Here is a 12,361-nt window from a genome sequence, read left to right as displayed (position 1 = left end):
ATTTTTACTTTTAAAGCTGCTTTCTAATCAACTGGAAAGATTGTTTGTTAATTGTAATCTGAATTAAAATACAGTCGGTGTACATAACTGCCCTTGCATATTTTTCTGTTCCACTCCATAGCCACTTGCGCTGCATCTTGCATCGTTTCGATCCAAAGGGACGCATCATTGTCAAACAGCTCGCAGTGTACATGTGCGGTTCTAAGAGTATCAAGGTGAGTTTACCGTACTCCCGTGGCCACCAAACTCCCCGGACTTAAACCCAATCGAGAATATGTCGAACCACCTCGATCGGGCAGTTCGTGCAGTGGATCCTCAACCTAGAAATCCAGTGCAGCTGACCACGGCATTGGAGTCGGCATGGCTCCACATCCCTGTCCGTATCTACGTCATTGACTCTCTTCCTGCACGTATCGAAGCGGTCCGTGCTGCAGAAGTTGGTTATTCAGGCTTTCGAGTGGTGGTCACATTAATGTGACTGGACAGTGTAAATGAGCCACACTACATACCTAAAAGAATGCCGAGTTCTGGCAATCGAAAACTGACGTATAGGTGAACAAAAAAAAAAAAAAGGAACTAGATGAAGAGAACTGTAATAACGGCTATGTCTTCTAATGTTGCTTGTTTTGAAAGACAACAACTATTAACATGTCATTTGAATGTCTCAAAAACACTAAACTGAATGAACTGAGGAAACTTCGAAACAAAGCGACAGCTAGGAAAAACATAGATCTACTGAATAGAGGGTAAAGGTGAAGATTTCTGGTTAAAAAAATGGTTCAAATGGCTCTGAGCACTATGGGACTTAACATCTGTGGTCATCAGTCCCCTAGAACTTAGAACTACTTAAACCTAACTAACCTAAGGACATCACACACATCCATGCCCGAGGCAGGATTCGAACCTGCGACCGTAACAGTCGCGGGTTCCGGACTGCGCGCCTAGAACCGCTAGACCACCGCGGCCCCAACATTTGAAATGCTGTTTCTGTTTGAATTTTTACATTTGTCAACGTTTCCTCCTTTCATCCACGATCTGTTTGAGTATATTACATCTCTGGAGTAAGACTGTGGAGGTCTGGATAATAACCATCGACGGCAGCGAAATCTCTTCAAGTAGGTTCAAAACCTTTTCAGCTACAAATTTCATTAGAAGTCGCAACAAGCGGAAGTCAGAGCTTTTTTACATGTCTTTATTGCTACATAAAAGGTTTTTAAATTATTACCAATCAATAAAAACCATAAACAAAAGAAAAATACTTTCGTGATAGGAAATAATCTTATATGAAAATATTCCATACGAAAATAAAACAGAATAAACTGAACCCTAAACTACGCAGTCTCGTCACAAGCACATTCGTTACGTGTATGTCGAGGAAAAAGACGTCAGATCAACTCAACTGTTAACAGGGTCCTTTTTAAAGTATCTGTAGTAATGCCTACATTTCACTTTTGTCTGGGACGATTACCAGTGGTATATTCTTCCGAATTAGTGGAATTCTTAATCGATTTCTGTAGGAATATCGCACACCCTATACGTCGGATGTCTCTCAGTATGTGAAACTATTAAAATATGAAAACGCTCGTTATTAATGTACTGTCTAATACAAGGAGGAGGACGTGCTGATGGCGTTGTTCCAAGTGTAGCTCCACCAATTACGTCATCAATCACATGCCTCGCACTTTACGGAATTCAATAAATGCCCAATAAAAAGTAAGTGGACTAGCGACGCGACGAGAGTGAACGAAATTGCACTGTTCGGTCGGTACCACTCAGTAAGAAGCAAGGACGTCAACGACTAGCAAAGTTTGTAATCACAACGTCGCAGTTTCAAAAGATCGATGGCTGAAGGTAGGCGAGAATGGAAGCATGCAGGCACGACCGGACCTGGTGGTCGCTGTTTGCACCAGCACATATACACGCTACTGGTTGCTTGTGGTTGGTTAGGCGACGGGCTGCTGGTAGCTGGTTAGCGGCGAAAGGCGTGGTGTCATTGCAGTGTACTTTCCTGGCGTTGCATAGTGCATGCGGCTTCTGGTCAAATGTGAACATGCCTGCAGTCACTTTGCAAACTAATCTTCGACGAGAAAGGCCCTCTAATGATATGCACTTCAATGTATACGTTGGCGGAGCCACTGTAAACTCTCCTTTCTGTGACGAGCGGGGAGCGGAAAACTACACACATGTGGTTGGCCGCCTCGCTTGCACATCACCTTTGAACGCAGTGGTCAATTACATCATCCCACTGTCATACAATAGTTTCCTTTCCTTTGAAGTGAAGAACTATACAATTAGATTACGTATCGAAGACAGTTAATCTCAGTGTAAATTTGTCCATTCAAAAGCTAAATGACACGACTCACATAAATACCGCAGTATATAATAGTGTATAAGAAAAAAAAAGTTCTCTCAAAATGTTCACATAAATAATAAAAGCACTACATATGTTAAAATGACTTCTTCTCTACTGGACCTGCAGCTTGCATAATAATAAATCTTATTTATACTTTTGACAATATTCCCTGCAAAATATTTGTTTCTTGTTGATTGCCTAGGTTTACGACAAGATTGTTCTGACATGGGTGCTATTATCAAGTGCTCTTTTCGGCAGAGTGACGCCCATAAATGATTTATCGACATCATCCATCTAGAGTAGACAAACATTTTATGGCACATATGCCAAAACAAGCTTGTCGTGAACTCATGTAATCTACAAGAAATGAACAATGCGAAGCTAATTTTGACAAACGTATAAAGAAAATTACAGTATACAAAAAACTATATTCTGATATAGCAAACCATTAAATATCTCCGACATTATTTTGGATTGTATACTGGGTCGTACTGTAAAATGAGGAACCATAGTTTCAGGCACTATTACAAGCAGGATTAGTCACAGATTGATGAAGTCTGTGAAGTTGTTATTGCTATGCAAGAAATGTCAACATTCTCAAAGTGCTCCTCTGTAAGCACTCGTTCAAAAAATGTATATTCAGACTACGTTTCAGTTTAATAATGAGTGCTGACTGATGAATAATAATGTAAGCTATTGCCTACAGACCATGTTCAAAAATTTAACCACGGTTAAACTCAAATACCGTGACATAAAAATGAGTGTCATCGTAATAGGAGATTTTATTGCATGTTTGTTTATTTATTTACATATACGTTCTAGAGGAATGTAACGTAACGGGGCTGTATGGAGTGATATGGAAGCATTGTGTGGCAGCTCTCAGAACACTGTTGCGGAAGAGTACTTCCGCCACACAAAGGCACTGCATGGGAAATGTAACGGAGCGAGAGCATCAAATGGCTCTGAGGACTATGGGACTTAACATCTGAGGTCATCAGTCACCTACAACTTAGAACTACTTAAACCTAACTAACCTAAGGACATCACACACATCCATTCCCGAGGCAGGATTCGAACATGCGACCGTAGCGGTCGCGCGGTTCCAGACTGAAGTGCCTAGAACCGCTCGGCCACAACGGCCGGCGCGAGAGCATCCCTTGTGCTAAATCGACTATTTCCATAAGAAACATGCTTACAAATGTTCTACCGCTTCCGTCAGCTGACCGTACTGAAGAGTAATACATCCAAATTTGTAATCCTGTTCTCTGTATCGGTTGAGGTACTAAATGCCCGGGTTCGATTCCCGGCGGGGTCAGGGATTTTCTCTGCCTCGTGATGGCTGGGTGTTGTGTGATGTCCTTAGTTTAGTTAGGTTTAAGTAGTTCTAAGTTCTAGGAGACTGATGACCATAGATGTTAAGTCCCATAGTGCTCAGAGCCATTTGAACCATTTGAACTAAATGCCATGCATATTACTTGCTCGACTTTTCCTCCTTCGCTACTGCTAGAGGCGCCAGAATTGTAATCTGTAAAATGGCGGTATTGAACTTAACTATGACCGTGTGTGAGAAAGAGCGTGCTATAATCTAATTTTTAACCGCAGAGAACGTGTCCCCAATTGAAATTCATAGAAGAATGAAAAACTGTTAACGGTGTTGATTGTATCGACATCAGCTATGTGCGACGTTGCGTTGTTCCTGCCCATAATGAAGGAAAGGATGGTGCTAATCTCACATTGTGTGACGGAGCTCGAAGTGTTTCCACAATTTAAAGAACACCATCGAGAACTTCACCTTGATAGTGATGAAGCGGTGAGCAGAGGTGAGGTTGTGGCTCCGTCAACAGAGTCAAACATTCTAGTGTGACGGTATCAATACACTGGTCTCTCGTTGCGAGAAATGTGATCGTCACCAGGGTCACTATATTGAGGAATAAATATGTACACATGAAGTTTGAAAATGTAAAATGTTAACAGAGTTAGTTTTATTTATAAAAAAAACTGTAAGACTTTTCACATATAAAAACTCTGACCTAGCAGATACAGAACTAAGAGGTGGCCGAGATATAAGTGCATCAAAAAAATTACGCCTCTAAACAGCAAACAAGGCAAACCTAACGGTAAAAGTGTCTCTCCATTTTAGCGGCCTATAGAGTACGTATTTGGATGTAGATATCAATCTTTAACTGATCCAGGACTATGTTTGTAATGACCACAAGCAATAAACTTCATTGGTCTCCCTATCTGGATGGATTACGTTAAGACTATTACTAACGAAGTCTTCTCCGGTTATCGGCCGAGTCAAGGCGTCGTTCTGCGACAACGTCCCAACAAGTTTCCTACTTGCCGTCTTCAGGCGAAAACGGCAAGTAGGAAACTTGTTGACAGGTAGGAAACTTATAAACGTAGGCTTCCGCCGCCACTGTCACATTCAATAAAAATTGTCTGAGTTTGTGACCACACTGTCAATATATATAAATCTACCGAAGTTTCGGTTCCTATTGCAAGCGATCTTCTTCAGGGTGTTTTTGTTTACTGACAAAAACACCATGAAGAAGATCACTTGCAATAGGGACCGAAACGTCGGTAGTTTTATGTATATTGACAGTGCGGTCACAAACCCAGAAAAAATTTATTGAATGTAGGAAACTTGTTGAAACGATGTCGCAGGACGACGCCTTGACTCGGCTGATAACCCGAGAAGATTTCATCATCCACATACGCCGAGAAAGTCTAAATTCGCATAAAGACCTTTTCTATTACATCTCATCACAACATTTACGTATGCCCGTTGTTCGCTTCTACCTGCATATCTGCTGTAAGATAGCATTTGGAAAATTTAAAATTTGTGAACTACTCAAGATATTTACTACCTGTAAGGTATTCCCGATGGTAATATGTTACATAAGAGTCTCAAGAAAACCTCAAGATTGATTGATAGATATGCTGTCGAGTAACCATATCTGTGTAGCAAGTTTCTCACAATTTATCCCTACGAGAAGGGAACTGACTGTCTTGTCGCCCTGTTGAAGGAATCTCTCTATAGTTATGGAAATACTGTTGAGATAATGAATCTTGAGTAACATTTTTTCGATGACTTAATCTTTTTTTCTAATTGTCCATCACTTTTACTGTGTAATGTTCCTTTGATGATAGGAAAGTAGGTTGATTTCACACGAGTATGAATTTAAAAGAGCTTACGCTCTCATTTGATAAGGAAATTTTCGTCACTGATATCGCAGGACCTTCTGGTAAAAGTACGAAACTATTAATTTTCTCTAGCTATTTCCTATCTAGTTAAGTATATGCTAGTTAGTATTGATAAAGATCAGGTTTTTCTCTTTTTCTTGCTTCCTGTGGTACATGACGGACTGGGTATTTTCTACTATCCGTCAGTTATTAGGACGCTAAGTACTCCTTAATACGTGTTGCTGGGCAGTAGAATCTTTGCAGAATTTTCTTGCAACTTTCTAGTTTGTAGTACTGTTTCCAAAAAAATTCAATTGCCGTATCTGAGACACAAAATTTAAGCTTGTTAGGAAAAAGTGGATATCATCATTGTACTCCAACGTGCGGATAAGATAACGAGTAGCGTCGACTAAGACGATAACCTAAGAGAACCATATACTCCAACAAAAAATGACTTAGGAAACAAACCACAAAGAATACAAAGACTTAAGAAATAAAACTTAAAAAAAGTATGGTGAAGTAGAAGAAAAGAAGACTTGGTAACACACTAACACCTGTAGGAACGCCAGTAAGGACAATTTCTTTGCTTCGACTCCTACACAAATTAAGCCCAGCCACTCAAAAATCTCTTGAAATTTAATCACGGAATCAGTTGCAATAATTACATTTACTTGGACGGTGTTTAGCTGCTCTTCCATACTATTCGTTACCTGAGACATTAGCACATTGTTTGCTCATAAAACATTGGAACTATATTCATTTTTCCATTGTTCATCATAAAAAATCCATTTTATTAATCATCAAAGTTTTGCACTTCCATAACGTCATCTGCATGATAGTATGGGACATTAACAGAAAGGGTCAGAGTTAAGTTGCCGCTACTATTGATTCTTCTTTGCGGCAGGTATCAACAGTTCTGGCAAGTTTAGTCCTGTTTGTTTCAGTTTTTTCCAACTGTCGGTGTCTGGGTTTCTATTGTTTTCCAGATTTTTTCTCTGTATATCTCTCTCCTTTTAAGTCAGTCTTTCGCCGCACTGACTACAGTATATATAGACGAAGACATTGTCTAAGCAATCCTAGATTTTTTTCTGATACGTAACAAGCGTATCAAACGAAGTCTTCATTCGTTTAAGCGAATGTGACGTTGCCTGAAACCACTGTTACGTTATTTGGTGAGCAAAACATTTAATTGTTAATCTGGGTTTCTCACTTTGTGGGGAAACTGTGGTTAAGCAGTCGAAATGAGTCTGTCTTTGATATCCCGAGCGACTCTTAGATCTATGGAATGATATGGAAGCATTGTGTGGCAGCTCTCAGAACACTGTTGCGGAAGAGTACTTCCGCCACACGAAGGCACTGCATGGGAAATGTAACGGAGCGAGAGCATCAAATGGCTCTGAGCACTATGGGACTTAACATTTGAGGTCATCAGTCCCCTAGAACTTAGAACTCCTTAAACCTAACTAACCTAAGGACATCACACACATCCATGCCCGAGGCAGGACTCGAACCTGCGACCGTAGCAGTCGCACGGTTCTGGACTGAAGCGCCTAGAGCCGCTCGACCACCGCGGCCGGCTATCATTTAAAGAACTTCTACAGCCCATACTTGCTACTGCTGATGTGTGTAGGACTGTTATCAGCTGAGACTAACAGAAGACATAGTCCATGTGCAACGCAAGGTGGGGCAAATGGTCATAGGCTTGTTTGATGGCGAAGGGGTGTAACAGAAATACTGAGCTTATTAAGTAGCAAACAAGCGAAGAAAGGTGCCATAATTTCTCACCAGAATTTACTTAAGAAACTTAAAGAATTGCTTTTCAGGTCTAAAACCACATATGGTATTTAGCTCTTTCCGTATCAAAGACCGTGCAGGTAGAATGAGGTAAGTAAAAACTCGCACAGTGCTGTACAAGCGCCGGCCGCGGTGGCCGTGCGGTTCTAGGCGCTCCAGTCCGGAGCCGCGCTGCTGCTACGGTCGCAGGTTCGAATCCTGCCTCGGGCATGGATGTGTGTGATGTCCTTAGGTTAGTTAGGTTTAAGTATTTCTAGGTTCTAGGGGACTGATGACCACAGCAGTTGAGTCCCATAGTGCTCAGAGCCATTTGAACCATTTGTTGTACAAGCAGTCGCTCTTCTGCTGACCCACCCATGAATATGACAGAGAGAAATCTTAATACGTGGTACGACAAGAGATACCATCACCAACTCACGTGACAGTGGTTCGAGATGTATAGACGTATATGTAAACTTTATAACCAACCCTTTTGTACGAGTATGTTTACTATCTGAAAAGCCGGCGTGGCCTGGGTACGTATTTATTCCAATTTTCTAATAGTCCATCTCCTTCTTCCCCCTATCTCTGTTCATGTCCTTCTTCATCCCCTTTCCCTTCGTCTCCTCCTGGCTCTCTCTCTGTCCACCTCCTCTTCCTTCCTCTCCGTCAATCTTCTCCCCCACCCCTCTCTGTCCATCTCGTCCTCCCTACGCTAATTCCATCTCCTCCTACCCCTTTCTTTGTCCATCTCGTCTTCCCCCCTCTCTTTCCATCTCCTCCTCTCCCTTACGCTTCTCATCTCTTCCTCTTTCCTTTCTCTCTTCGTTTCCCCCTTTTCTCTGTCTCTCCCTATCTCTTCCTCTTCCTGCTTCTGTCTATCTCCTTCTCTTTCTTTTCTCTGTCCATCTTCTCTCTTTGTCCATTTGCCCACCATTTGTCTCTTGCCGCTATCTGTGCCCATTTCCCTCATCCCCCTCTCTGTCTGTCCTTCTCTGTCCACGTTATCACACTCACACCAATATGAGGCTGGTAGTTCTTACCCCCACAGTATTCTTGTCATATTGTAACGAACAGACCATATCTATCGAATATGGTTGAAATTGTTCCATAAGTTTCGGATGAACTTTTTACCAGTGGCTTTGCTTGCGTATGCAAATATCACATATATTTCAGATACATTTAACATATTTCATAAGTATTTGTACACACACACACACTATGTGACCAAAGGTATCCGGACACCCCCAAGAACATACGTTTTTCGCATTAGGTGCATTCTGCTGCCATCTACTGCGTACTCCATATCACCGACCTCAGTAGTTATTAGACATGGTGAGAGAGCAGAATGGGGCGCTCCGCGGAACTGACGGACTTCGAACGTGGCCAGGTGACTGGGTGTCACTTGTGTCATACGTCTGTATGCGAGATTCCCACATTCGTAAATATCCGTAGGTCCACTGTATCCGATGTGATAATGAAGTGGAAACGTGAAGGGACATGTACAGTACAAAAGCGTACAGGCGGACCTCGTCTGTTGACTGACAGAGACAATCGACAGTTGAAGTGGGTCGTGATGTGTAATAGGCAGACATCTATGCCGACAGGAATTTTAAACTGCATCAGAATCCACTGCAAGTACCATGACAGTTAGGCGCGAAGTGAAAAAAAAAATGGTTCAAATGGCTCTGAACACTATGGGACTAAACATCTGTGGTCATCAGTCCCCTAGAACTTAGAACTACTTAAACCTAACTAACCTAAGGAAATTAAACACATCCATGCCCGAGGCAGGATTCGAACCTGCGACCGTAGCGGTCGCGCGGTTCCTGACTGTAGCGCCTAGAACCGCTCGGCCACTCAAGACGGCCCAAAATTTGGTGTTTAGCATTGCATGCTACTGCTTTGTAATGTCCCCTGCATTACTTTCACACAATTGTGCCATCTCTGTAACATGGAAATCCGTGTAACTGAATATGTCGTCTTGTTGGATTGTATTTTGTGGAATTCCTCCTCAGTTCTTTTTTTTTTTTTTTACCATGTGGGTAAGTAAATGTCATGTGAAACTGTGAACATTTAGTACATATGAACAATATTATAAACACTGAGCAAGAGATTCTCCAATTTTAACGAAGTAATGAGAGTCAACTAGTGTAATATAATAAGTTTTTATAATAGATTTATTTGTAAGTATTTAAAGTGTGTCTTACGTACTGGCCTGAGAGCGATTGGATAATGTGTTGGAATCAGTCCGCAGCTCGTGATCTCGCGGTCGCGTTCTCGCTTCCTGAGCACGGGGTCCCGGGTTCGATTCCCGGCGGGGTCAGGGATTTTCGCCTGCCTCGAGATGACTGGATGTTTGTGTTGTCCTCATCATTTCATCATCATTCCTGAGAGTGGCGAGATTGGACTGAGCAAAGGTTGGGAATTTGTACGGGCGCTGTTAACCATGCAGTTGAGAGCCCCACACACCAAACATCATCATCAATGTGTTGGAAAGCGTGGAAATCAACATGCAACAGGTGCTGTCACAACATCAAACATATTCACGGAACAAAAGTGTGCTAGTTCTACGAACTTGGGCTGGGCCGAAATGCCAGAACCTACATATTTTTGTTTCAACGTTGGTCACACCCATAGCTAGCACTGGAGTGCGAGGAGGAACTGAGCTTCACTGTTCAAGAAGACTAGTCTTCCACAGCTGATATACGAACCCCCAGGAGTACATAAATCTGTGACAGTATGCTAAAGCAATACGCTGGTCGCATATTAGCAGAGATTATTTATCTGCTTCACATAACCAACCCGTTAACTGGACATTTCAGTGCATTATTTTTTTCGTCAGCGTTTCGCCAAGCCGGAGTTCAGCTTACACCTCTCTACTTTCAGTGACGCTAGAGTTAGCAAAGTCACAAATGACGTCGCATAAGATCCGGAAGATCTAGTAGAGACGCTTTATGAGAATGAGAGTATGGTCTTTATGCCTGTCGTGTTACGCAAAGACCACATAGCGTACTTCTGAAAGGTCGATGTAAGAACTATCAATTTCACTTACTGAGCTGTTCTTCGCTTTATACTTATATGGTCAATGGTGGTGAAAGTACAGCCTTAGGAAATCGTCTAGTAAGTTCCATTTGCGATTACTCTATTGTTCCACATTTACGATTGTTATCCTGTATACGGCATTAATACTGTTATTTCCAGACTTCAGTCCTAGGCGATTTCTGAACAGCCTCTCGTCTGTTATACAGTAGCAGTAGCTGACTGTCACCAGCATGATAACCATGACAGTTGACCTCCCTGGAACCGCTAGACATAACACTAATTAAATTAAAAAAATAGGGCCACCACGGATTCTGTGACTCTGCCGTACGGTTTTATGGTCATACGGCCGTGACCGAATGTACTGTGATCTCATATCCAGTGCGCGACTGGCGCACAGATGGCCAACATAGTGTCTGACAACGTCATGGTCACGTGACAAGCCGGGCAAACTATTCGGCGAGCTGCCAAGAGACTGGCTGCCAAGCATTACAGTTACCTCTTACTTAACTGCTCATCATTCGGGTGCACGTAAAGAGCCTATAGCTGGAATAATTCCACCACCGTCTAGACGTATTTGTGGATTATCGACGTCAATCACTGTTTGTAAGTCTTAGAAATGAAAGGAGAACCCTTTTGGGCGGAGATGTGGAAAGTACAAGAAATGATATAATTGAAAGAAATACTTTCGTAGCTATGATATTGCAGTGCTTGAGTTGTCAAGAGTACGACGCAATGTTCCTTCGGAGACGCATGCGTGTCAGAAGGAACATTGCGTCGATCTTCTTAACAACACAGACACTACGGTATTGTATTTATCCCCCGATACCAGTCACCGACTTTGCTGTACGGGAACTACATAATGTATCTACGGGTACAGGTTGTGACGCAGGAACGACGACATACGTAAGTGTGGGGCTAGGCGTAAGTTTTGCATGGACAGCCAAAGAGAAGTAATGACGACCGCTTCTTACTTGCCGCTCGCTTCGATAAGGTGATCCCAGCGGGCGAGATGGCCCTTTTTAGTTCACATTATCGTCATAATGTTTGGCGTATGGCTCCCTTGTTTTTGTTGCTCATTATATTAGAACAAAAAAATGTGGTGGTACGCTGCCCCAGCCCGTCTTGCCTCCTCCATCCTGCCACTGGCCATAAAAAAAAGAAAACCACTTGGTAGGGAGCCCGGGTTCGATTCCCGGGCGATGCGTATGTTTTTAATTTACTACTCCGTTTCCGTACACGAGAGGTAGAAGAAATGAAGTCATTATTTTTTCCATCAAACGTAGAAAACCCCTCCAGTATCTTCTACAATGATTTTAAAAAGTCAAAGAAAACATAAATGGAAATGTAAGTCGATAGTAGAATCTGTCATTCCCCAACCAGGATTCCGTTACAATGAAATGAACACCCTTAGCTGCTTACAGGCGTTGACCTACGTCAACGGGGACAGATGAAAGCGTGTGCCCTGACCGGGACTCGAACCCGGGATCTCCTGCTTACATGGCAGACGCTCTATCCATCTGAGCCATCGAGGACACAGAGGATTGAGCGACTGCAGGGATTTATCTGTGGCACGCCTCCCGCGAAACCCACATTCTCAGCGTATTGTCCCGCACTACATTCCCCCGTTCGTCATATATACAGCTAGTTTAAGACAAATGCGTTTCTAGATTACTGCACAATTGTTACGACTCAAAGAAACGTTTCGTATTGCTTAAGCATGCAAACAAAGAAAACTCTTTTAATTAGTTTAATAATCTATCTCTTCACAATGTTATCAACTCCCACTGCTATATTTCTCGTCGGAACAGAGCGTAAGCCGGCGAAATTTATCATTTAACTCGAAAAAACGTTAAAAAATTTAGTCTCTCTTACGAGACACTGAAAACTGCGTTGGTTGGAGCAAAATCTGTTGATACAAATTTTTCAGATGTACTGTACTATCTCTATGTTCGTAACATCGAATTCTCCCACTTAGGCGCATCAGATGGAGACAATACACGCTCC

General features: G+C 42.3%; 1 non-coding gene across 1 annotated transcript; it reads right to left on the bottom strand.

The window, feature by feature from the left end:
* Positions 1-11,815: 11,815 nt before the first annotated feature.
* On the bottom strand, positions 11,816-11,890 carry Trnat-ugu. Its single transcript has one exon. It is a non-coding gene; the product is annotated as a tRNA-Thr (tRNA).
* Between the last annotated feature and the right edge of the window lie 471 nt (positions 11,891-12,361).

Source organism: Schistocerca americana, chromosome X (assembly GCF_021461395.2).
Source record: "Schistocerca americana isolate TAMUIC-IGC-003095 chromosome X, iqSchAmer2.1, whole genome shotgun sequence".
Lineage (NCBI taxonomy): Eukaryota > Metazoa > Arthropoda > Insecta > Orthoptera > Acrididae > Schistocerca > Schistocerca americana.
The sequence above is the reverse complement of the archived record's forward strand: the minus strand, read 5'-3'. Positions and strand labels throughout refer to the sequence as shown.